This window comes from Excalfactoria chinensis, chromosome 5 (genome assembly GCF_039878825.1).
Source record: "Excalfactoria chinensis isolate bCotChi1 chromosome 5, bCotChi1.hap2, whole genome shotgun sequence".
Taxonomy (NCBI): domain Eukaryota; kingdom Metazoa; phylum Chordata; class Aves; order Galliformes; family Phasianidae; genus Excalfactoria; species Excalfactoria chinensis.
The window spans coordinates 25,949,550-25,976,957 of NC_092829.1; the positions used below are offsets into that span (position 1 = coordinate 25,949,550).

Consider the following 27,408-nt stretch of genomic DNA (forward strand, 5'->3'; position numbering starts at 1 on the left):
TTTATATTGTTTAGCTAACAAACAAATCACAGACTCTTCAGCGAGCACACAAACTCTTTCATCTTTTCTCTGTTTGTAACTTTGCACTTCCCCTCAAGGTCATGATACTCTCCACATCCATACTTAGCTGTATTTATTCTGGTTCAGACTGCCACTCTACTGCATTTGTTCTGGTTCTTTGAGCAGCAAGGGAGCTGTGACTGTAATCAGTGTATTTTTCCCTGGCCACAGCCTGTAGCCTTGTTTACCACTGCTTTTTCTCCCCCACTGTGTTTTCTCCATGTACTTCACATGCTTATATTCACTTTTGGCACGACTTTGTCTTTACAGGTGGTAATTTTACATAAAAGTGATTGCAAGGTTAAAATAGAAACAATGAGGAAGCCCTGATAGAAACAGAGTACAAGGATTATTATTCCTTCGGCATCCGAAAATTGAAAAGCAGTCACACGCTGCTTTCCTCTATAGGCACTAGATGGCAGCATCTGTCAGTGCTGTGTTGCATCAGGATTTTCATCATGGATTAATTCTCATTCCATTAAAGTAAGATGCAAAACTCTCAACACCTTTATAGAGAACTTTTGATGTCTATCACTGAATACGAATCCCACTTCTCCTCCAAACCAAAATGCATTCTACCTTAAAATCCATCAAGTATTCTTCCATGACAACTCATGGAAGTTTGTTCCTGACCCCTGTGTATAATAAAACTTCAATCTGCAAAATGCCCTTCTATTTGCTAAATGAATGAAAGTCTGGCAGGTGATCCTGTTTTTAAGTAAAGTAATTCAAAAATTCATAATGTTCCAAAATTTATAATTTACACATGTACTATCTTGTGTACTAAAATGAATATTCTTCTGAATATTCTTCCGAATATTCATTTGGATGTTTCTATATCTGCATCAGAGATGTCCAAAAGTTAAATAAATGCAGACAAAAATTTCAATAACTGTGATTTTAATATCTTTAAGACTGCCAAGTAATGATTTTACTTTATTTTCAGCATATGGTTATTTTTTCACTTATCTCAGCAACTCTGCCAGAAAAATACATTAAAAAAAAAAAAAAACAAACCAAAAACTAAGGAATATAATGGATTTATTTATTTTTTTTTTTCTTCACTCACTGTTTACGGTAAACAGAATTATAGGCAAACTATCAGAAAGCAACAATTTTGGGTAGGCTGCAATGGCTGATAACAGCTCAGAAATACTGAATAATCACAATGTGTAATCATAGGCGTAGCTGTCAGAACACAATGAAAGCAGATATCATACCTTCAGGTACAAACAAATTATCCATGTGGAATATTTCTGAGTAGTTCTGTAACACTGCTGTCATATAAGATCACTTCAAACAATACTAATATGAAGGAGTACTTGAAATAATTGCATTACAGATAGAATTTTCACTTATGCAACATTATGCCTATTTCTTTTGTCTAGTATTCTCGGGAATTAATTCCTGATTCTTTCTTTAGAACAGTATCATGGCTATTCCAATTCTTATTTTGGATTTAACTAATATAAAACAGCAATAGTGCAATGTTTTTCTTCAGACTTTTATTGATAATCACATATTTTGCTTTTGGCTGTTTTTGTTGCATTTTTCCTTCTTTGTTTGCTTGCTTGCTTGATTTTTTATTTTATTTTATTTTTTTCCATTAATGCTATGTGCAAAGATTCTCTCAAAAATTGTAAGAGTGAGTCATTGGGATAGATGAAAACTCAGTATGGATTAATTACTATGAGGGTTGCTCAAAAGTATTGTCACCCTATTTTATTATCACCACTGCAGGTGGAGATTTTATAAGCTTAGCATGCAGGCTCTTGATCATTGGTAAACGTGCATGGATAATAATGGTGACTATGTTGAAAATCATGTTTTGTAGCTGGTATCAAATGAAGCTCAAGTGCTCTTCATAGCTGTTGTAATTTCCATGGAAATAAATAGGGGGCATTATTTTCTGAGTAACCTGCTTACATATTTAAGTCAAGTAAAGGTATTAGAATACTTAAGAGCTCAGAACATTTGAGAGGTGATAAAAAATCTCTCTACAGTCACAACTGAGTTTGATTTGCAGAAGAAAATTAAGTGAAAGAAAAAAAGTGAAAGTGGAAATCATATACACTTTTGAAAACTGCAGTTTTAGAGAGTGTGATTATTTTATTTTCACTTAGTTTCACCTGCTGAAAAATCATCACCATCAGAGATGTGACAAAAGAACCGAGTTAATCTGATTTCAATACCATTCAACACTCTCTGTGAAAATATTTAGTCTTTGTGCAGAAATACAGTAAGAATGACAGAAGTGATTTTCATCTCAGTTGTCAGTGAAATGCATAGAACTTGGCTGACAAACATTCATAAAAAGAAAAAAAAAAAACAACAACTTTTTACTGGAAAATACTGTATCAGAATGTCAGATATCTCCAGTTGTTGACATCGGGAACCTCCTCTGTCACACAGTGCTGTTCAGTGTCCCCAGCTCTGTGATGGAGGGAGTCCATTACAAATGAAGAATCACTAAGTAGACTATGGAAAGATGTGGGGGAGCCACAGAGAAAAATGTGGTCATACAACTGAAAATGTATGTTGAAGAGAATAGTGTAGTACTCTAGGATCAAATATATTCACTTTAAATTTTGGTGTGCAACTGAGACCAAGTGTAATGCTCAGTGTCCTTCTTTGACTTCTGTTAGACTCTGCCTGTATCTAGAAAATTATTACAGGTTAAATATGCTTTTGTTGTCATCCCTGTCTCAAAATTCATCAATCCCTGTCAGTGGAGTAATATATCAGGAATAATCTTTTCACTGACTGGAATTTAACTGTTATGGGGGGGGAAAAAAAAAATAATAAAAAAAAAATTCATATGTTGAAAAGTTTTCTAAAAGACTTGCAGGAAGTACTTGCTATGTTGGATGCATGGATGATAAAATAGAGAGAGATTTCAGTTTAGATAAACTTGTTATTCATGGGAAAAAGAAAACCTATCAAACTGTATCCTTGCAACCATAAACTCCAAACAAGTTATTAACAGTCAGATAACAGATCTCAGAATTATGATAGGTCTTAACGAATATCATAACATCAATTCTCATCAGTAAATCGAAAAGGCAGCCTGAATGTTAGAAAGACAAGTCAGTAAAGAACAAAGCAAGAACATAATTATTATAGGCTAACCATGAACAGTATCATGCCTATTAAGAGCTATGAAACATAAAGACATAACTTCTCTCTTACTAAAGCATGGAACTGTAGCCTTACCTCCATCCCTAGGAATGTGATGGAACAACTCATTCTGGATATCATCTCTCAAATTGAAAGAAATCATCATGGGTTAGGAAATCATGCTTGACCAATCTGGTAGTCATCTATGACACTATATTAAACTGCTATTCTCATGATGGATAAAGCTGGCAAACAGACTATTCTGCTTTGCTGATTTGGGCCAGACAAACTTTAGCCTATGTTTAGTCCAGGTCCTCTGAATCTTGTAATAGGTATCTTTTTAGCAAATATTGAAACAGTGTGTATTTCAGTGCTATATGCACATTCTTTTTCAGTGAAATAATTTTTTTACAGTTTCATTCAAATGAAAATTCCATCAATTTCAATATTAGTTCCAACTAACCAGTAGATTTGATAATAAAATTGTAATCTGAATAATTTTAATTAAACATGAATCCCATCCCCTTTTCAAAAGAACTTAAGTTTATTTATCACTTGTGATTCCACTGTCTTTGAATAATCAGTTGCACAGTCGAATCATTGTAAGGATTAAGTACAAAACTGAAATGCATTCCCATTCACCTACATAAGCAGATACTTAGGCAGTATGTTAGTTTTAGTTGAATATATATAATGATTGCTAACATTTTTGTCAAGATGTTCTATACTTAAAAGGCTTTTAAAATTTGTTAGTTTGTTTGAATTTTTTTTTTAATTATTTTTATTTTTTGTAGAGATGTTTTGCCAGTATTTGTATTATTTGACACAATATGTGTTGTCTCTTAGGCTGTTAAATGCTTGGAGAAACAAAGGCATTTATCCACAAGAGGGGGCTAATACTCCTATTAAGAACTGAAGTTGCTAAGCTGTTTTTTACTTTTCCCATGCTGTGCTTGATAACTAGTCATCTATAGCTCAGCAATGAGTCAACACTTTGCCTCATGGATTTTATCATATGAAAATATATATTTAATTAAAATTTATAGTTTTCTTAGGGGTTTAACACAGAGAATATAGGCACGCAACCCTTACAAAAGTAAAGTCACAATGACTCTTACTTAAGGAAAAAGTGTGCAAAAGGATGTAAATAAAGCCAGGAGTTCAGGAGAGGTGAAGAAGATGGAGACAAAATAGAATGGAGTGACGCAATGTTGCAACACAAAATACTAGAACAAGTTGGGTCCTGGGTAGGGTAATACAAAATCTTGGAACAGAATCAACACTTGAAAGAAATATTTACAATCTTTGTAAGTACGGCCATGCTTTTAAGTTACACAATTGCTTAACAGCTCTGGCAACGTACCAGCAAAATGGACACGCCTTAGTAAATATTTGCATTATACATCCTTGGAGAGGTGCTCATTCCCCATATTAACTTGCACAGGCTCTACTTTCAAGTGAATGTTTCCCTAATGCACAATGGAAAATTTAAACATTTTTCAAATAGTGGGGAGAGCTCCAAGTTTATCTTCAAAATTCCATTGCGCTAGTTTCATTGCTAGGTTATATATTGAACGGGATACAAGACAACTGGGACTCATTTTCTTCCAGTACTTACATAAAGGCTGACTTTTGCCTTAAAGCTTTATGTTTCACTACAAGTTTTTGCCTTTTGTATAAAGTTATCATTTAATTTATGTATTTTTATAACAATGAAGCATTAGAAGGAAATTTGTTTGAGCTGGTTTAATCTGAAAATTGTAACTACTATCATTTGAATATACAGTTTCAAGAACCCTCTAATGTCAGCTGCTCAGGTAATGATTTTTATGGCTACATTTGAAGCTTTTCAGAACGCATTTAGCAAGAAGTAGCCTGTTGTGCAAATAGAACTGCTATGCATTTTTCTGCTTTGGCAGATCTGATAAATTATTATATCAGAGACATTGCAGGAACCAAATAATTTATAATAACTATCTATTAAAGTGATATTACATGGACTTTTAAAAAGCTGTGATATCACCATTTTCATCTAGCTGAGGATGCAACACCAAAGTTCATGCTTCTCAAATTCTGCTTTGTGCATAGTCTAATTGATGATTCTCTCTGAACTAAGTCAAATCCATATCCTCAAAGATGTTTAGATGACTAACATCCATCAATGTCATTCAGAACTTTGAAGATCTAGACTTGAATTTTTAGAGAAATTCTGTAAGGAATTAGAATGTGTTCTCCATGCAGTTGAGACAAATAAAAATCTACCATATAATACTGGACTCTTAGAATCACAGGACTGCTCAGGCTGGAAAAGACCTTAAAGATCATAAAGTCCTATTCCAGTGCTTGAGAACACTTTCTGTAAGGAAGTTTTTTTTTCTGATATCCAACCTAAATTTCCCCTGGTGCAATTTGAATACATTTCCACTCCTGTCATCTGTCACCAGTGAGAAGAGATCAATCCCACTCTCACTGCAATAACCTTTCAGGTAATTGAAGAGAGCAATGAGGTCTCCCCTCAGTGTCCTTTTCCCCAGACTAAACAGCCCCAGTTCCTCTAGCTGCTCCTCTTAGGGCATATTCCCCAAGACCTTCACAAGCCTTGTTGCCTATTTTTGGACCTGCTCCAGAACCTCAATGTCCTTCCTTAGTCCTGTTCACCACACCATTCCTGATACAAGCCAGGATGCCATTGGCCTTCTTGGCCACATGGGCACACTGTTGGCTCATATTCAGCTGATAGTCTATCAGTACACCAAAGTCCCTTTGCATCAGGCAGCTTTCCAGCCATTCCTCCCCAAGCCTGTAGGGCTGCTTGGGGTTGCTGTGGCCAAAACGCAGGACCTGACACTCAGCTGTATTGAAACTCATATGGTTTACCTTGGTTTATTGATCCAGTCTATCCAGGTTTCTCCTTAGTGCCTTTCTATGCTCCAGCATATCAACACTCCCTCCCAACTCAGTGTCATCTGCAAACTTCCTGAGGGTGCACTCAATCCTCTCATTGAAATAATCAATAAAGATGTTGAATAGGAGTGGCCCCAGTACTGAGTGAATGTCCACCAACTGCATGTAACTCCACTGACCACAACTCTTTGGGCCCAGCCATCCAGCTAGTGTTTCACCCAGCAGAACATATGCCTATGCAAACCACAGCCAACCTGCTCCTTCATGAGGATGCTGTGGAGGATGGTGTCAAAGGCTTCACTGAAGTCCAGGTAGAGTACATTGACAGCCTAACTTTCATCCATTAAGCAGGTCACCTCGTCATAGAAAAAATTCAGGTTTGTCAAGCAGGATCTACCATTCACGAACTCATGCTGACTAGGCCTAATTCCCTGGTTGACCTTTAATTGATCCATGATTACTTCAGAGATTATCCATTCCATGGCACCATGGTGAGACTGATAGGTCTCTTCTTCAGGTGAAATAATCTGCTTGCTCAAAAATAATGACCGGTCTGATCACTGTTTAAATTATTTTCCTGTTTTACAGTTATACAAAGCTGATTTATGAAACTACTTTGCCCATGTAATAAATAAAAAACTATTTTCAAGGTTGTTGTGACCTTGTGTTTCAAGCCTGTTGTGAATTTTAATGACCAGTTTTGAACTGACTTTGGTGATTTCTAATGAAAATGTTGAGAAACCATAACTTGCATCTTGTAAATATTTTCCCATAAATGTTCAAGTGCACTTGTCGTAAAATAAGATGCCTCCTGATTATTTATCCAATATAATTTCATTATTCTGCAAATAATGTTCTACAAACATGCTTTTAAAGAAGGTACTGCTCCACACCCCCTTAATCTGGGCTTAGTCCTGCCTATTTCTGTTACAAAAGATACTGTGCAGACATTGCAAAATACAGACTATTAAGTCAGTAAACCTAGAAGGAAAGAAAGAGGAGAGTGAGAAAAGGGAACTTGAAGAAAGATTCATTATGCCAGTCCGCACCTACTCTACTGTAAAAATTGTCTGTAAAAATACTGTCTGTTAAGTGACTGAGGCTTGGCGAACAGAAAGTTTATACAAGACTTATTGACCCTTTGTGCTGCATTTATTGCTTTCATGGATTGATGTGCACATTACATCACTCAATAACAACAAAAACTGCTAAAAATTCACTAGATGTAACAGCTACCAATCAAGAACAAATTTAAGCAAACTCTTTGAGGTAAGACATTCTTAACTAACACAGAGGTGTGATAAAGCACTTACATCAAAACAGAAACTGTTTGTAAATCACTTAAAAATTACGAGAACTGCTCTGAAAATACTGCCACCTATTTTATTAAGTAGATCCACATGGTCAGAGGTGGATGTTGGTGATATGGCAGTAGAAGTGGAACCTTCCCAACAATATTCCATCATATTTTATTGCTGTGTGACAAATGGCAGCAGAGGGGCAGTCTGACAAAATGGTGCCTGGCAGTTATAATGTGAAAATACTAAAGAAGAGGAGACGACTGTAGAAGCTGATCAGTCCTATGCATTGCTTACTTCCAAAGTTAGTAAGAAGTTTTTTAATCAGTCTCATCTGACATAGGTAGTATATTAATCAGATTTGTCTATGCTCCCAAAGAAATTGATTATCATTTATAGAACTATAATTTTCAGAATATAGAGAAGGTAGGTAGAAAACCTCTTACAAAAGAATTAATACATCAAAAAAAGAAAGAACATGGACTACTAGTAGTACACTTGCTTAAAGAAGGAGAAGTAATAATAGGAATTTGAATATTTCCAGTTCTTTCTTTTGTATTGTTCTTCCCATTCTTAAAAGCATTGCAAAGTACTGGGATACATTTTTCTTTTTTCATTTTTGAAAAATGACCTACCACACCATAGAAAAATCTAGAAACTGGTTTTCCTACACTGTGATAGCAGCTGTGGACTAGAAGAGGTATTACATGCTGAAAATGGAAGAATCTGCGTGTAATGTAGGATACCATTGATACCCTATGATAAATATCATTACTAATGCCACAGAAACACAGTGATTTGATACATATCTGAATTTTCCATCCAGTGTGTGAATACTTGAAATTAATAGAACAATGCTCTGAAATTAAAAAACAAAAACAACAAACAAAACAACAACAAAAACCAGTGTTTTCATCTTTATGTGGAGAAGTAAACTACAATTTACTTGCTGTTATATATTTTATAATGAGAAATATTTTCAGTAACATACCTCAGAAGACCTGTAGTACTTTCTAAAATACAGCAGTGTTTCCCTTAGTGACAATGAACTGATGCTTTCTTCACACCCAGGAGACAGATACCTGGAGTCTACTGTGGAGGGCAGGGGCATGTGGAAGATGGCCACAATTTTTCAGAAAGTTTATGTAAACACAATTACCTCTCCTTTTTAAACCATGTGTGAGCATTTTTTGAAAATGCCAGCTAGGAGGAAAGAAGAATAATCTGAGCCCTTTTCTTTAGTACTGAAAAAAAAGGAAAGACCAGAGAAAGAAAAGAAGCCTTACTGCTTCTGTTGAAGATTTGCAGTACTTATGTATTATTGGCTGTCTAAATGAATATGTAAGCTCTCATTTTAAAATCTTTTCTAGCTTCTGCAGCTGCCAAGATAAGCTAGAACATGCGACCTCAGTAAACCTGAGAGGCTCCCAGACAGGAAGGTAATTAAAATACCGTCTACTTCTACCAACTGTTTGCATCATTGTTTTTATGTTACAATTTTATGCCTTCTCATGATTTTTGCATCTTCTGATGTAATTGCTCCTGACTATACAAGATGTACCAGAGCAATTCTTTTTTCTAATGGTACAGCACTTCTCTGCACCACTGTCCACCACCTGCTGAGGACATTCCCAGATTCCAAAATAATTTTTGGCAAAAAACTGTGTCATCTCTTTGTGAGTGTAGTAAGGCATGAAGTACATCCATTCACACTCTGGTTTTTGCAGTAACAATTTGGGATAGGATGAGCAATGACCTTGTGCTTTTTTCCTGATGTATACTCTGATAGAAATTTTATACTGGCACTCATAGAGAGCCTGCCAGGACAGAGACACAAGTACCACTCTTGTAATCCTGAATCACAGTCCTTCAATCTAATGAATTTAACAGCTTTCTGGTTTGAAGCACATGCCTGGTAATGTTAGCAGTCAGACAGACAGGGAGGATTCACATAGATTTTCTTTGTGAAAATTCTTACCACTTGTTTCTCTAATAATCACTGTATTTGTAAATTCTGACACAGGAGCATCTTAAGTAGCTGCCTAAAACATATTTGCGGTTGTCTGGATTGTTTCTCCATGTTCCAATTGCAATCTTAATTGCTTGATGACTGTGCAGTTATAACCCATTTATAGGTCCTATCACTCATGTTGCTGATTATGGAAGGGTCCATTTCTACAACACAATTGATTTCTGTGTTGTTTTAATAGTAGCTTCATAGATGGAGAAGATAACTTCCATACAGTAGTGCAATAATATCAGTGGAAATTTCTCAGGGAAACTTCACATTGTCTGCAATTATAAACTCAATGGGATATTGCATTTTCAAAATGCTTTGTTAATTTGACATAGGAGGTCCTTTCTCCAGATGATGAGTTGCAATAGTTAAGACATACACTGGAAAGCAGATCAGCTAACAACCAGAGATCTGCAGGAGAACACAAACAGGTAATGATGGTAATAGAAATCTGATACTGAGAAACAGTCAAACCTTTTGGAAAGTTCAACAGAACTACTTTTTTGGGTGTAATAGAAACACTAAGTTATGGCTTGAAACACTGATTGAGCACCTGGTGGGAAGGAAGGTCCAACCCACGGGAGCTCAGGTGCAAGCAATACACGTGAGTGACCAGAAGGGGTGGAAACAGAATCCACCCCTTTCCAGACTTCATTTAAGGGTTTGCAGTGGAGGTTTAACTACTTTGCTGGAGATTCCTGTCTACTAGAGACTTTCCAAAGGTAAGCAGTTTTTTTCCTTTGGTTTTCAATCCTTGACTGCTGTATTTGGGGTTGTTCTCATCTGCTGCCAATTTGGACTTTTCCACCCCACTATTATTACTGTGTTTTCCATTACACTGTAGTATTACAGTTAGATTTGAGCCAGGTCACATGTGACGCTTACTTGCAAGGGAAAGTAGTTCGACTATTTTCACTTACTAGTTTTGGAGGAGAGATGCAGTTAGTTTAGATAATTTGATTATTGTTTCCAATGTTTATGTTTGGAAAAGACAACAGCGGCAATTCATGGCATCTAATACCTCTTTTCTGGAAATGATTGGTCCCTTTTTCAGGGTACAAAGAATTTTTTAAAAGTATGTTTTAAAAGATTAGCCAATAGCCACAAGGTTAATGGTGTTATTTGTACACAAGAGCCTAATAACTTCATTGAAATGTATATTTTAAGTCAAGAGAGTTAGGCAGGAGAGACATTTTAAAGGGCTAAAGGCATTTCTTTATTATTTATTTCATAGATAATTCTTTATCTTATTATTTTTCATGAACATTTAAATACTTCAAGAATTTTTTGTTTGTTTGAATTGCTATAGTAAACTTTATATTTCAGACCGTCTCTAATTTACCTGGAGACATTGAGGAGTTTCTGTCCTTGGAGATAACTAAAACCTATCTTGTGCTGATTCTGGGCTCCTTGTTCTAGCTGACCTCATTTAGTAGGCAGTTGGGCTATGTGTCACTATGTGACACCCCTTTCAATCTCACCTACTTTGTGACTGTTTGAAATCTACTTGGACTAAGTGACTGATAGGCTTCTGAACCTTGAAAAAGTTTATGCAAATGGATTCTTGCTGCTGAGAGAAATAAAATTTGCTTATTTAATGCTTTTTCCAGCTGGACAGAAAATCTAAATAGGTACCAAGTGCCTGATTGAGCTATATTAGTCAACTCACCTTTCTAAAGTTGACATTAAACGTATTCAGAAAGAATATCAGTTAATATTCATAATTACATGTCTAGCACTTCCTTGGAAGTGTCCAAGACCGGGTTGGATGGGCTTTTGAGCAATGTGGTTTAGTGGGAGGTGTTCTTGCCCACAGCAGGAGGCTGGAACTAGGTGGTCTTCATGGTCAGTTCTAACCCAAGCCAGTCTGTGATTCTGATTTCTCAGTGCATTATGTGAAATCATAGAAGTACATTCTAGTAGTGAAGGACAGAAATTTTATCTTGGTATTGTACTCTGTTTTGTAATTAAGTTGTGAGCAGCAGCAGATGTTTGAAACAGCCTGTCACTTTTATCTGTGTTTGCAGTGTTGTCAAAATGTTTTATATTCCCTCACTAGAGTACACAAGAATTTCAAATATGGTCACTGGGAGCGCAGGTGCTTTAAGTGTGTTAAAAATTTATTACTTCTAAGAGAAAATCCAGTTCTGATTAATGTCACCATTTAATGAAGAATGCAAATGTGCTAGTGATAAACTGCTCTCACTCATTTACTATTACTTACAACTCCATAAAGAAATAGTAACAAATTTAATATAAAGATGGCAGCAATATTATATATTCTTTTAAGAAAAATAAAAGTAAAACTTCATTTAAATTGACTACAGTGCGGTCAGGAAGAAATGTAAATCAGACAACTTTGTTGTTATTCTTAAGGCAGTGTGAACTGCTGAAGACAAATTATGTGTCACATTTTTTGTAATGGATGGAAAAATTAGGAACTAAGGAACTTAGGAACTAAGTGCCTACTAAACGTATTACTGCCGAAGGTAGGAATAATATGTAGAATACACTTTGAAACAGATCTACTTTTAGAGTATCAATCTCCAATGTACATGGATATTCATTTGTTCTGAAGTGTGTTGCCCAGCCATTCCTGGCATATCGCTCATAGGCTTTAGTGAAGTCTCTCTGATACAGTGCAGGTATATCTGCTTTTTCCCTACTGTAGGTGCCCCCTTCCTCTGAGTCTGCAGTTTGTATTCCCTGCCTGCGTTTGTGCCTCCCTGCTCACCTTGGCTTGTTGATATGAGCCTGTGATGGACTGGTGGTTCATACAGTGTGAATCAGGGCAGGATATTACTTTGGCACCTCTGTCTATCATTCTCTTTATATGCTTCTTTGTGAGTGTATAGACAGCTGTTTTCATGTAACCTCATTGGAAAAAAAGCAAGTGCACAAATATAAATAAAATTATACTTAAAAATACCCAGGGACTACTGTAATGTCAGTCCAGGATATTAATTGCAATCTAAAATCAGTCCTTACTGTCCTTACTGATTTTAGATTGCAATTAATCAGTCCTTACTGTCCTGATTATGTTTTCAGACTCTTGTTTTAAAAGAAGTTACTTTGATAAACTTGATGAGTGTATAGAAAATGTATACCAACAATGTATATTGCAGGATAAGTACATTTAGAATTCAAAATGTATCTAGTGTACTTATAAAGCTCACAGAATACAAGCAGAAATAGCGATAAGTAAGTGAAGAGGACATTGGCTTAGAACTCTTCTTTTATTGAGAAGAGCTGGTTATATCCATGGCAAGTCAGGAAAGGCTCTCATTGTCCACAAAATTGTGGTCTGTTTGCTCAGGAGCTGATTCAGATTTTTCCCCCTTCCTATCTGCACAACGCTTTTAATTCTTTCCTACTTCTGTCTCATTAGAGCTATTCAGAGACCTTCTTAATTAAAGATTTTAGTTCTGATAATACCTATTTTTATTAGGTTTAATTTCTTCTTTGATGTTTTGGTTCTCTGGAGGTTTAAATTTAATTTATTTTTATACTAGTAATCTCTGCAATCAGTGCCAGCATGTTTTGAATAGTCTAACCGTCGTTCCTAACTGATAAGATCCTGGGTTTTCAAACAATGTAATTAATGGAAGTAGTATGATGGTTCCCAGAAATAACTTTCTATTCAGCTTTCTTTTCAGTCTGATTCATTCCACTGTCTTCTGTGACCTACATTTTTTCCATGTATTAGGGCTTTAATAAACCCAGAAATCAGTTTAGTCCATTCTCTAACTGTTGAATTGCTTATAATTTCTCTAAACACTTCCTGAATTCCCACTATGACATTGAGTTATAATCTTAGATGTGCTTTTTTACTTATCTTGTCCTTGTCCTTTTTTCATTTATAAGGCTAATGAGGCTTGTGCTATTCTTTAAAAGTAATAAAAAAAATAAAAAATAAAAAGCCCTGCAGTGTGCAACTCAACAAGTTCATTTACGTTCGTGCTTTATTCTTATCCTCCCAAATATAAAAGCATTAGTTTCTTTGTTCAATGGTCCCTCTCTTCCCTTTCTCTTATTTTTAACTGACTCACTTCAAAAGCCCTGTTTGTTGTCCCTAAGATATTGAAGCAGACAGAATTACAACATCCTCCCATCTTCATGTGCATGTGCTCAGTGTGTTCAGTATGACAGTATGTTCACTGTCTTTGAAAAGTTGCTTTTCCTAATCTGTTAAGTGACCATAATTTTAAAGTGGGAGTGACTATAAATTATTTTTTTCTAGTTTCTTGTGTAGCCTCAAGTACTAAGCAGTCCAACATTTCTCTCAGTTAATCATGCTGAAAGGGTTGTAGAGGAATTTGCTGTTATAGGGGATAGTCTGCAGTGAAAAACACTCAAGAATACTGAAAGAAATGTGATTCACCATAATTAGGGAGAAATTACATGTAATCTCTTTGTTACAGATCCATTTCTTTCAGTCAAAGGCAGTTGAAGCATGTGAAAAATATTCACTGTAGGCTTACTTAAAATATTTGAAACAGCTTGCATTGATTCTGACTTTTAAACAGCACCCCTGGAGTTAGACAGCAAATGGCGTCTCTGGCAATAGATAACCAATAGTGACATTTTCTTGAAACCATATTAATGTCCTAACGCAGCCACTTCTGTGTTAAAATTTCATGAGTTTGATTGCAAGTATTCTTCACTGATAGTCTCAGTCTACAGTACACAATTGCTAAAAACAAGGCCTGCTCCAGACCTAAAAATCTAAAAATGTTATCAACTATGTTTGTTTTCTCATTTTTTGATACTGGAAGCATGGAAATATAGATGGAATATCCACTTGTAAGAAGGTTGCTAACTATATCACCATATGATTAAAAATGTTTCATGCTTATTTTATTCCTCACAGTCACCAAGTAAACAACAAAACCCCTAGACATCCTCTAAATTAGAAAATATATATATTCTGAGGAAAAACTGGGGGACAACAAAGGACAAATTGTACTCTCAGCCCAGAAGTTCATAAGCAAAGCCCATAGGGAGCAGATATCCCTTACTACTTTACATACTGCTGACCTGAAAAGGAAATGGTTTCTAGTCTTTCATGTAATGAGTTCAAGTGTGGAAGACCAGTTCATCCCTTCCTGTGGCATTTGACAAAATTTCCCTGCATTACTACAGGGTGCTAGTTCCTCGCTGGGAAAGAGAATCTGTATCCTACTGCTACTAGAACAACTTTTGAAACAATCACTATGAGCAAAGTTTAGAAGATGTTTCTGCAGCAATTCGGGTAATAATGGGTGCCCCAGCATTACTTGTTCAGCAAAAAGGACCTGTAGGTTGCTGACATACTTCATCCACTACTGATTCATTCATGTGAACCCTAATTTGAGAATTGAGTATAATTTTAAATGGTTAAAGACACCTCTGCAAAATCACTGTCATTTCATTGCCACACTTCTCACAGGTTGATATGAAGATAAAGATGATTTCTGCCACAAATTGTAAGCATGGTTAAAATATTTTACCTATTTAGCTCAATTTTGTTTCTGATTATTTTCATGTATTTTCACTAATACATACCAGAGAAATATCAATTCCTCCTAGAGGGTTATTTCCTGCGTTCTCTACATACTGTGCTAAGCCTTTTATTCCTTCCAAAGGAACCAAATTGGAAGAATTTAACCTTTTCTTATCTGGATGATTGAACATATATAAGTTCTCAGGGAAACTTCAAGAGAACAGTCCTAAGAAGTGGCCTTTTGAAATGCTGGTTTGTCTTGGTAGAGTTTTCATTCAGCCATTATATATTATGAGTTAGGATGGTGAGAAATTTAAGCTTCAGTTACCTTTATTCTCTTAATAATACTTTTTTTTAGTTAGTTTTGTGCCCACTAGACTTCAGACAATTTATTTGCATTTATTTATATCTTTTCTAAAAAAAACTTCCAGCAGGCTGCAACAACCTCTGTTGGCTGAGTTACGTTCCTACAAAGAGCCCGAACACTGGAAATCCCTCAACGAGTCACAACAGTGAAACAAGGAGACATTACAAACATACTTTTTCATGGAGCCTTGTATTTGTGTAGGTAGCTATTCTATATTTACTAGTTCAATTGTCTTGAGATTTGAATGAATTCTCATTTCAGAATTCTAATTTCCCAGTGTTGTGGGATGTTGTTCTTGCTTTCTACCTTACTATTTCGAAGATGTAAACACTTTTTGATAAGAGTTTTAATCTCTCTTAACTTTCCCCCTAAATGACTTCTTCGCAGTTGGCACACTCCAGCTATGTTTCTCTTCAAATTATTGTTAATAGTTTAATTCATGCAGATAGCCCTGGAAACAAAACCTTCTCTGGGTGGTGCTGCCCTATTACAATTCAGCCATCTTCTCGGCAAGTTCAACAATACAGAGGGGAAAGTGGAATCTTTTCAAGTGCCAAAGCCAGTGATTGCAGTACAAATGAAGAATGTCTATAAGAGGAAAAAGATATTTTTATGAGAGTCTATCAAGGGATAACAATGGATACTTAATTTTCAAAATATATCTCACTCTGAAGCTCTTCTGCAAAATAGGAATAATATTAAACTTATTTTACTTCTACAGCTTTAAATAAATAAAATAAAACATAAAATCAGGCTTCACACTTTATTCCCAGCCTGCTGAATTGAAACTTCTTGCTACAAAAAATCAAGCAATTCACATGGAACAATCTGCCTTTTATTTTCCTTTAGTAAGATAAAACCACCAGGTTCAATTCAGCAGAATTGTGTGTTTAGCTTCAAATATGGGACAGATGTACTAGTTGACCTTTCCACTGCTTGTTTTCTGCATTTATTTATCAATTGACAACAAGTCAATTGACAGTTCATTCCAACCACTGAAATCACAGTGGTGAGCATTTTGCTCTGTGTGCAGTTACAAACCTTGTTGACTGGGAGATTGGACATGGGAGATAACGTGGAGGAACAAGAGAAAGTAAGGGTTTTAAATTCAGTTGCTAAAGTTTTAAGACTGACTTTAAAAGATAGAAGTGTGATCTGAAATAAGCAGCATTGGATCACAGTGTGCCTGTTAGTAGTGCAGGGGAAGGAGGGATGTATAAATAGGGATACATATGTATCCAGAGAAACAATAGCTACAAGGAACTAGCAACACAGGTCAAACTGCATGTATACTCTACAAATTTTTATACAGTGTTAAGTACAATATACTTTCTGTATAACTTCTGTAAATCCATACAAGCATATACAATTTCTCTAAATGCACTAATTTTTTTTTTGTTACATTTTCTTTCAATCCCCAAATCAGAGATTATCCTATACATATACTATTACTACTCTGTTTATACTTATTTAAGCAATCTTATATTGCCCATAGTTTTGAAGATTTTGTCAAAATATCACTGAAATTATGTAACAACTTCTCAGTTCTTTTACAAACATATACCATGAAATGCATATTAGTGTCACTGACTCAGCAGGTGCTGAAGTACTTCATCTTGCAGAACCTTCCTGCCTCTTCCAATTACCCCCTTTTCAGTGTAGCTTTTGTTAGTCTGAGCATGTTGACTTTTTTATGCAGCCAAAATATCTTTTTTTGTTTTAGCCATTGAGCATTTCTGATTCAGAGGCTTTTCAGATGAATCAGTGAGCTATGATAAAACAAATCTTGAGAACTGCTAAGACAGAGCTGTATTTCCAGCGGTAACTGGCACACTCCCATGTGTGTTACCAACAGCCTTTCACTGGTTTCTCTTTTCTTTGGGCCTTATGCTTGCTTTGTGCAGATTTGAATGCTAACCCATTGCATTCATTTATTAAATCTTTTTTTTCATCACTCTGGCTCTTAGCCTTCCACTCCATTCATTTTTTTTCATCTCCTCAGAGGGTTTTCCTCTGTTTAAAATCCACATGGTGTAGAAGATCCTCTTCAAGATATTCTAGCTTAAAAACTAAACAAAGTATCTAAAGGTTGTGGGGTTTTTTTTGTTTGTTTTTTTTGTTGTTGTTGTTGTTGTTGTTTTTTGTTTTTTTTTGTTTTGTTTTGTTTTTTTAGAAAAAGTCATTGAACACAGAGTTAGATTTAGGAATATTTCTGAAAGGGGTGTGAAATAGCATGTGCATGACTATATTGTGCTGTGAGTGCTTTTTTTTTTTTTTTTCCTAGTTAAATACTTATTGTGAAGTACCCAACGTGTATTATTTATGTCTGTGTTAATTATGCTTTTCAAATGATACTGTTATAAGATTGTTCATAAAGCTGGGGAGAAATGTTTAAAAATAAGCCTGTATTTTTATGTTTTTTTTTTTTTTTTTTTTTTTTCATAAAACATCACGGATCATTTTAGACTTTTGACCCACTGCATCGGCAGTACAATTTTTGGACCATTCCACCGAGCTTCTCAGCATGAAAAACGTTGACTGTGAAAACTGAGACATCAGCCTAATTTGAGAAACAGCAACAGCAGCAGAAAAATAACAAGGACCAGCTAACCCCTTAGTCAAAAAAGATTAATACAGCAGCAGCAAATGCAGTCCCTGCTGTGAGAGAAGCCTTCTTGTGTCTTGTTTTTTTGACTCTCATTTCTGGAACAGATTTGTTAGACAGTGGAGTTACTCTGTATTAGATTTACAAAGAAAATAAAGTCAATAGAAATGAGCCAGCAGTTTACAGATCAACCAGTAGGTTTTGTTTCTTTTCTTTTTTTTTCTTTTTTAATGTTAATAATATAATTTATTTAACTAATTTTCCATACTGCCCCTCCTCAGAGGAGGTAGTGGGGAAATATGAAGAGAAAGGGAAAGGACAAGGTAGAAAAATGGCCTTTTAATTTTGGATGGTGAAGGAACAAGTTTTGCTACTGTTACAAGTACCAATGAATTATACTGGTCATATTTGCTTTTAATTCTTCTTTCTGGTCGGATAAATATATTGCATGGCACTGAACGCCTGAAGTTTATATTATTCCCCTGTCTACACAATTCCATTTGTTTACAACTGTCCTACTTCCAGATATTTTCTGAAGAACTTATAATCAGTTTTTGCATATTCAGACCCATATGCAAAATTGTATGAAAATTTAAGTCTTTTGTTTAAGAACAAAATAATGATAATATTTTCTCTATATATAGAGAGAGACACTGTCCTCACAGGTAAACTGACAATTTATTTTATTTTTGCACATGTAAACCTTCAGGAAAAAAAATACAATGTCAGATTTACAGGCATTTTCCATGGCAGGATCCTGTGTATGTGTGCGTAAGGGAAGACATTCAAGCATTTCTTTATAGCTAATAGGAAGAAATGTAGGAAATCCAGTTCAACTTCACAATTTCTTTAATCTTCATTACTATTTGTCAATTCTGTAAAATTCTTGCAGCAGAAATGCTAAGTCATGGCCTGAAACAGTGATTGACCAGCTGGTGGGAAGGCAGGGTCAACACAGAAGAGCTCAGGTGCAAGCAACACACCTGAGTGACTGGAAGAAATGGAGCCAGGATCCACCCCTTCCTAGACCACGTTTAAGGATTGGCAGTGGAGATGAAACTTATCTCACTGGAGATCCTTGCTACCTAAGGTCTTTGAAAGGTAAGTAGCTTTATTCCTTTGATTTTGCGTATGTGATTGTTGTCTTTGAGCTTGTCCTCATTCGCTATAGTTATGTGCTTTGCCACCCCTTTGTTGTCACTATACTTCCCATCACATTATAGTGCTATATTTCTTTAAGTGCATATTATGTTTTGTTGTTTGTTTTTTTTTTTTTTTTTTAATTTCTAAGCAGCAAGAACTGTCTTTGAGCTTACTGATGTTGCTTGTCACCTATATTGTTATGTGATGTAACATATTTCAGTGGTCTTAGGTTTTTTTTCTTGTTGATTTTCTTTTTTCTTTCTTTTTCTTTTATACCTTTCACTTCCTTGATTTTTTTTTTTTATTTTATTTTTTGGTGGTGGTGTGTTGGTTGTATGCTTTTATTTTTTAACATGTACTATTGTGAAAGGGAAGTTAATGCAACTGAAAATGAAACAGTGCACTAGTCTTATCCCAGACAAACATATTATATTGAAAGATGAATAGGTTCAAATAGTGCAGCACTAGAAATGAGAATATAAGTTTAATGTCAGAGAACATTTTCATCACAAAGAGCTGCTCTAGCATTTCTTTTATTTTAATACATGAACATGTGGACTGCCACTGTAACAGAGGCAAATCCACCTCTGCAAAGTGGAACCCATCCATTTTGGCACACCCTTAATCTTTTTTTGTGATTCAGAGTTAAATGGTATGCTATGGATTTAGTGCAATGAAAGTAATATGTAATAAAGAGATAGTACCTAACAAGCTAGTTTACTTTATTTTTAAACTGTCTCTTAAATTACCAATAGTCTTCTAGTCTAATCTGGCAAGCAGCTGAGCACCACAGTCACTTGCTCACTCCTCCTTTTTCCAGTGGGACAGGGGAGAGAATCAGGAGAACAAAATAAAACTCATGGATTCAGATAAAACTAGTTAAGCAGAGGAAAATGAAAAGGATAAGATTATAACTACACATACATATATATGAATGTATATAACAAGCTGTTGCTCGCTATTTTCAACTGATGTACAGCTAGACCTCTGAGCAGTAGAAGAGTCAGTTGAGTTCCTGCTACCTTTAAAACTCCTCCTGCTTGATGTCATGTGCTATGGAATATCACTTTGGTCAGTTTAAGTTAGCTGTCCTAGTTCTATTCCCTCCCAGCTCCTCCAGCCACTCATTGAGATTTGCTTGGGCTCTGCATAACACTGCTTAGCAGCAGCTAGAAACACCTGCGTGTTATCAACAGTGCTTTCCTCCTAGAAACAAAACACTGTATCATACCACATGTTCTGGAGAAAACAATTCCATACCAGCTGATATTCAGACAGTGTTTTAGTGCATCTATGTATCTATGTCTTTCCTAAACTTAGGGACATGGATGATATGTGTTGTTTTCATTCTCAGACTGAAGGTGAAGCAAAGTCTTCAGGAGGAAGTTACTTTGTAACAGGTTTTTCTCCTGTTTTCTAGCGAGCTACTAGCAATGCTCTTGTTTTGTATTGTTACTCTAGATGACTTCATTCTATGCAGTATTTTGGAGCAGTGGGAGAGGGGGAAAAGGGGAAGAGAGTAACATCTCAAGTCATGAGGATGCAAAAGCCTTCCCACTTTCACTATAAACTGTTACATAAAAATTACACCAACATAACTGTACTACACATCCAAACTCAGTCTTTCTATGCTGCACCCAACAACCATGTATAAAAACATCCAGCATTCATCTGTTGTGCTATGCTAGCCTCATACTTTCCTTACTGACTTTCTAAGAGAAGCCAGCACAAAGCATTACCACTCTTTCTATGATGATTCACTTCCATCATCAAGTTCTGATCTAAAAACCAGCAAAGCAATATTTTTCCATCGAGGAACCCCTATGCAAAACCTGTTACTTCATTCCTGGAGTATCTCTTGGAACTACTTAGATGTAAAGATACTCTATCCTCACAACAACAGCCAGCCCAGATACTGGTGTAATACTGAATTGATGGTGCACAGCATTTGTAGCAGCAAGGGTAAAGAAGAGCTGTTTGAAAGCTGCTGAACATACTTCATAGGGCTCATCTGGTATGGCATTTTACTGTGATACTTCTGCTTTCATTTGGAAAGAAATAGAGATATTTTTTTAAAGGTACAGAACTGAACTGTTACCTCATGCTTTGAAGATGAGAGTAGTTAATTTGTAGCATTGCTTTTTAGGGAATCTAGTCCACTGATTTCCACATCACTGCCTGTAGAAACCACCTCCAAAGCTTCTACAAAGAAGTGCTATTCTCCAAAGGCTTGACAGAAATTATAACAGTACCTCATATTTTCCTGGAGGAGTACTCTAAAAATATTCTGTTTCAATAGTTAATGAAGCAAAGGGAAATGTAAACAATTTCACAAGCATGTGAAGTAGTGGTCTCAGAATATTTCTTCTCGTTGCCTTTTCCATCATCACAGCATTTCTTGCCTTGTCCAAAAAAATGGAGGAGGAAATTCAAAATCCCCCCTGAAAATTTCCAGGCACTGGAAGTTGGTATGCAAAGACTGCACAGATCTCGGTGTGGCTGGCTTACAAGTTTTTTTAAAAATAACTATTTTTGAATAATACATATCTATCTCTTTATGAATCTATAACTGTTCATATTGAATGCAAGATGACAAAGTCCATTTTTCTAGTAAAAAAATAAAATAAAATTGTGCAAAGCACAAATGCATTATCTAGCATGTTATTTCCCCAAAGTTTGTGTGTGTCAGTTTTTTGTTGTTGTTTGTTTGTTTTGCTGTTTTGGTGTTTTTTGGTTTTTTTGTTGTTGTTGTTTTTTGTTTTGTTTTGTTTTTTGCCATGAGCTAATCTGGGTCTCACATGCTCCAAGCTCTTTCTCTGTAGCCAATTTTGACCTCTCAGATGGTAAGCAGCTGGAGTCTTTTCCTTTAAGGGAAAAAATGTCCTTTTTCTGCAAAGGCAAAGAATGTCAGTCTTTCACACTCCTCGGTGCCCTGTGTAACATCTCAACAGTTACAGTCTGTGTGATCAAATTCTTTAGTGTCAAGTTATAATCTTCTCTGGTGGCCTGTGCTTTGTGTTTCTCAGGAGAAAGCTATAAGTATTGATGGCAATTTTTTTTCATTAATGTTACTATCTTGTATGAACCAATTTCATGCTCTGTTCGCTTTCCAGGCTGCAATGCTGCCACGTACTCTTCACAAGTTGTCTAGCACGCATCTTTTTTTGTAGACTTCTGTTTAAATTTTTGTATGTTTATCTCCATGTGAGATGTGATATTGATCTATGAGAGTCTTTTAGAGCATCTATCATAAAAATTTCATTGGTTTGTAAGATTGTCCATCCTTAAATTCTCACTTTTCTGTCAATTGCAATTGCTAAAGCAAAACAAAACACACCACCAGATTACAATTATAGCACATATTTTAATCCATGCAAGGGGAATACCTGCTGATGTCTAAAAGCTTTCCCTTCCAACCTTAGTCTTACCTGAGCTACACAGTTTTTCTTTATGATTAGGACTTAAAAATAAGTAGACTGTACTGTTTAAAATTCAGCTGTTGTGATTAAGAAAGTCTTCCCCAGACAAGTCCAAACACACTAGGATCTATCTATTCAGACTGGATGTTAATTTGTGGGAGTATCTTACTTGCTCATTATTAAATGTTCTTAGCTGCCTAGCGGAAATGTTACTGTTGATGTCCAATGACTTAAGGTTAGATAAATAAGGCAGATTTTCTGTTCTGGTTAGAGGACAGGTGGAAGCTGGAAGGGTACAGGATGACTTAAAACAGTTGAGTGACAGAATCAAATTATAAGGAGGATAATCTCTTAATATGAACAGGAACACAGAGGTCAAACACATACAATTTCAAGCTTGACATCTAATCACACATGCAGAATGTGTGAACACAGAATCCGCAGTGCAAATGTAAGGACAGAAGTAGCACTCGGAATAACTGCAGCATTAAGAGGCTGCACAAGAATCATGATTCCACAGTAGACTTACCCATCTTTCTGTTAAAATGGTGTTGTATGTGTGAGTTTAAAATTAATCAGTTTTGTAGGAAACTTTTAGAAAGTGGGGACAGTGATTGGATTGAAAACTGATGGTCTGACAGAATGTTGAGTCATGGAAAAAATCAAGTTTAAAAATAGAACATGTTTCTACTACAACTGTGCTACCTTCTCTTATATTGACTACTTTTTCTGTAAGAAACACAAAATAGCCAATGACATTAAGAAATTGTTCTTAGACTGAGTAGCAGTGTAGCTGATTTGCTAATAATTAGTTCTTTGAAGATCAGTCAAAATTATAAACTATTTATAGTTTTTGCCTCAGGCTATGGAAATCCATGCTATTTTACAGTTTTCTAATGCTTTCTTTCCTTATGCTTTGGGACACTTCAAACAACATCAAACTGTATCTTAATTAGGTACTTGCTGGGGAAGCAATGCTGACTCATAACTGACACTATTGCTTTGCATGTACAAATACTTAATTTCTTTGGAAACGTTTAATTTTTCTAATTGATTAACAAATTATTGCATAATGAAGTAGTTTCTCAACTTTCGTTTTCACAACGGAAGTCTTGGACAGGCTCTATGTCCCACATTTAATGTATGTCTTTCCATTTGCAAAATACAGACCACTATTCAAGCAGCTATTCTTAATCAAGAATAAGATTTTTCTACTTCAGAACAGTGGATAACTTGCTTGCCTAATCCTAGTTTATCAGGAATAATTTGAATCAGGAAATAGAATGACCAGACCAATTTTTAGGAAAAGAGGCCTAAAGGATTCATATTACTATATGAATATAGTATATAGTATATATATTCATATATACTAATGTTGCAAGATTCTAAGTGCTATTCCTACTTTTCCTCTGATCTTTTATTCAATAACTAATTTATTAGTTCATTGCTAGATTATTGCTGCATTATGAGTACTCCACATATATTTTATCCCTCAGTAGGGTGTCATGGCTAAAGAGAATTGATCATGCACTACGCTTTCTAGCATGCAGAAGTTTTCTTCGATGTGATACTTCTTGTAAGACCTTTTTGCTATTTAGATAATCCAAATATGTAGGAATTATTCTTAAGAACAAGAGAGATCTTTAATTATCGACTTCTTGCATTCGTGTAGTCTGTCATTAATACACATTTCAATTTTTAAATGAAATGTAAGTTTTTAATAATAATGGCTAATTCATGTAGGCCTGTCAGAAATAGATGTCAAAATAATTTATATCCTACTAAGCAGAGAATTATGTAAAGGTGTAAAGGCAAGTGACCTGGTCAGTGACATACAACAAAAACATCCAATGCTATCTCATGTGACATACTTTCCTGTATCAAATACAAAAGAAAGAGAAATCCTGCTACTTTTTTCCACCCTCCACCCCTTCCACACCCCCCCCCCCCCCCCCCCCATGTTTATTGAAGGTCAGTATAAAGATTTCAGTAGTTGATTTGAAGTATAACCTTATTTTATTTATGCATTATGCATTTACATGCATAAATGAGACTTCCACCAAGTGCATAAGATCAAGCAGCAATAAACGATTGTTTTTCTTTGCTCTCTCAAATCAATATTCTTTTTCAAGAACTGTCTGTGCTCAGATATCAAACTAGAATATAAACCCTCTTCTGCTCAGCTTTCTCTTCAAGAACTCTCTTCAAACCAGAACATATTTCTTTGAAACAAAACATTATTTGTATATGTTGGAGAAACATATAAATCTGTGCAATAATGCTACAACTTAATTCTCACTGTAATATACAGCCAGCATTAGCAGCTCAATGTGTAAAATTTCATTCTCTCTACAAAAGAAATTCTCCAAGGAAGGTTACAGCAATATAAAATTCAGGCTATCCATGTTCAAATCTTATTTCTTGCTCTAATTGCAATTTATTAATCAACTTGTTTAGTATTTCAATAAATTCTCTAGGGAAAAATGTAATGAAGCTTGCAGCAGCCTGAGCTTTTGTTTCTCTGCTACATTTGTTGAGAAGTTTTATAAGGAACTGCAGTGAGTCAGATGGTCTCTCCAAAAAGAGTGGTTAGAAAAGTTGAAAACTGTATGTTAAATTAGTTTCACTGCAGTGGGTTTGCCTTGGCTAAGGGCCAAGCTACCACTGAGCTGCTTGCTCACTCCTCCTCCTCAGCAGAACAGGGAAAAAAAATAGAATAAGTCAAGATCAATACAGGGAAATAACTTACCAGTTACTGTCACTGACAAAACAGATTCTACTAGAAGGTAAGGAATTTTATTTACTGCCAGTTAAAATATATTTTGGTAGTAAGATCAAAGACAAAAAATAAAGCAAAAAACTACCTTCTTCACTTGCTCAACATCACACAAGATCCCGCCACCACTCAGAGAGTGGTGCGGGGTGGTGGGGAGAGAGGTTAAGTCAGTATATAGTAGTTTATTTCTGCTTCTCCTTCACTTTCATGCTTCTCCCCTGCTCCTCTCAAGCACCTCTTCCTCTGTTCTGGGGGCTTAACATGAGGCATCTCCTGTGTTCCTCCCACAGCAGCCACCCCTGGAGCCCCTTCACGTTGGCAAAATCTTGCCATATATGCCCAATACTTTCACTAGTGTGTAATTGTAGTTTTGTGGATATCTCCAGACTAAGGACGTCGTGACTAAAAATTATTTTGAAGATCAAGAACCAGAGCATAACATCTGACAGCAATTATAAGAACTTATCTGAGACAACCCTGAAGTGTACATTTCATTCATAGCTAATGTATACCATTGAAGAAATTATCCACAGGGCAAATAGAGTGCAGTTGCCCTCAGAAATGCACCATAAGCCAAAATTGGTGTAACAATATCGAAGGCCAAGTAAACAACCTTCTGTTTCCTTCCTTGATTGAGTCAAATGTGTCTCTTTGTTCTCTGTGTTAGATAAAGCAGGTCTTCTCTCATTTGACTACCCTGTGATATCTGTTGTTATTAAAAGACAAAAATCAATTAATAAGGTAGTCAGACTTGTACCAAAAAAAATCACACTTGAACTCTTTCTTCATTTTTTTAGAGAGAAGTAAAATTGAACTCTGTAACTGTTAAAAGTAACTCAGTTCAAAAAAAACAATTCTTACCATATAGCTTTTATGAATAGTATTGATTCTATTATGCATTTTCCTATATTTTCTTTTATCGCATGTCCTTTATTCCGGGAATAATGCATCAAACCTTAATAAATTCAACTTAACACTGAAATTTGTGTGCATAGCAATAGCAATAGCAGCAGTGAGTCAGAACTGTTCGTAACACTGTTTCTAGAGCCACCAAGATACAGAACTGAATGTCCTTATTAGTTGCACTGGTTAGCAGCAATTTGGTGTTTTTCTGGGTTTAATTATAGTAACGTGTCGGTTAAAGTATGCTTTTGTTATTTTATCTTTACATCTTTATTTAGCAGGGTTCACATGTTTTAGCTCTCCAGTCTTTATTAGTATTTATGTTAACTTGGAACTTCTGTATTTATGATGTAAAAAGCAGGGTCCTTGTTCTCATTTTTTCAGTAACAAACTTCAGAGTGACTTCAGAAAAGTTGAATTTAAAAGGAATGGGGGCAGCCCGATTTGTAACACAAACTAATTTGTAAGTCTATTAAGTATCTTTTGCAAGTCTTTGGTTGGCAATGCTGGATTCAAGCCTCCACTGTAGCAGCTGTTATTTTGTTTTCCTCTTTGCCTTTTTTCTTTCGTGAGGGTTGGGAGGAAAGGAGGGGTAATGACTTTGCTTGAATTAAGGTATTCGTTACATAGAAAAGAGCAAATGAATAGCCATTCAAAACATTAAATGAAATAATGATGCTGACTAAGCAGAAACTGCTTGAAAAGATGAGTAAGAAATGTATCTCTGGAACATTTATTCTCTAAGGAAGTTGAGTAGGTTATGCTAAGCTGAAAAGAAAACTTGCTTGAAAGAAAAAAAAAAAAAAAAGCTGTAGATGTAGAAACAAAAAGACTGCTAGTATAAAACAGAACAAATTATGAGTCGCACATTTTCTCTGATGTCAATTTTACATTAAAATATATGCTCTATATTCAGCTACAAGGTATCAATAATGTGCTTGTTAGATTTTATAATTTGTGAGTCTTTTGACCAAAATGTCCATGAAAATACACATAAGCATAAGGCCAAAGAGAAATAAATTAAATTGATTGGAGTCACCTAGGTGTTGGCTGTTGTTCAGTTAACACACTTAGTGAGTAGTAACTGGCACAGATATTGGGAAAAGCATATTTGGTCATCAATTAAAAGCTCTTAAACTCTTTCCTCCCATCTCTTACACCAGCACAAACCATCATGTGCTTATGTGGTAAATTGGATCAGAGACCTGGTCAGATAAAAATAGAAGAGAGGAAGAGAGAAGGGGAGAATAATTCTCTGTCAGGTGAGATCCTGCATCTTAGTCACTGCATGAACTACTTTCTGTCACAACTGAGTCA

The 27,408-nt window shown here is 35.5% G+C and overlaps 1 long non-coding RNA gene across 1 annotated transcript; it reads left to right on the forward strand.

The window, feature by feature from the left end:
* Positions 1 to 10,084: 10,084 nt before the first annotated feature.
* On the forward strand, positions 10,085 to 27,332 carry LOC140253250 (uncharacterized). The gene is made up of 5 exons (XR_011903807.1): positions 10,085 to 10,118; positions 15,310 to 15,442; positions 17,711 to 18,044; positions 18,743 to 18,951; positions 27,255 to 27,332. It is a non-coding gene; the product is annotated as an uncharacterized lncRNA (long non-coding RNA).
* The last annotated feature ends 76 nt before the right edge of the window (positions 27,333 to 27,408 follow it).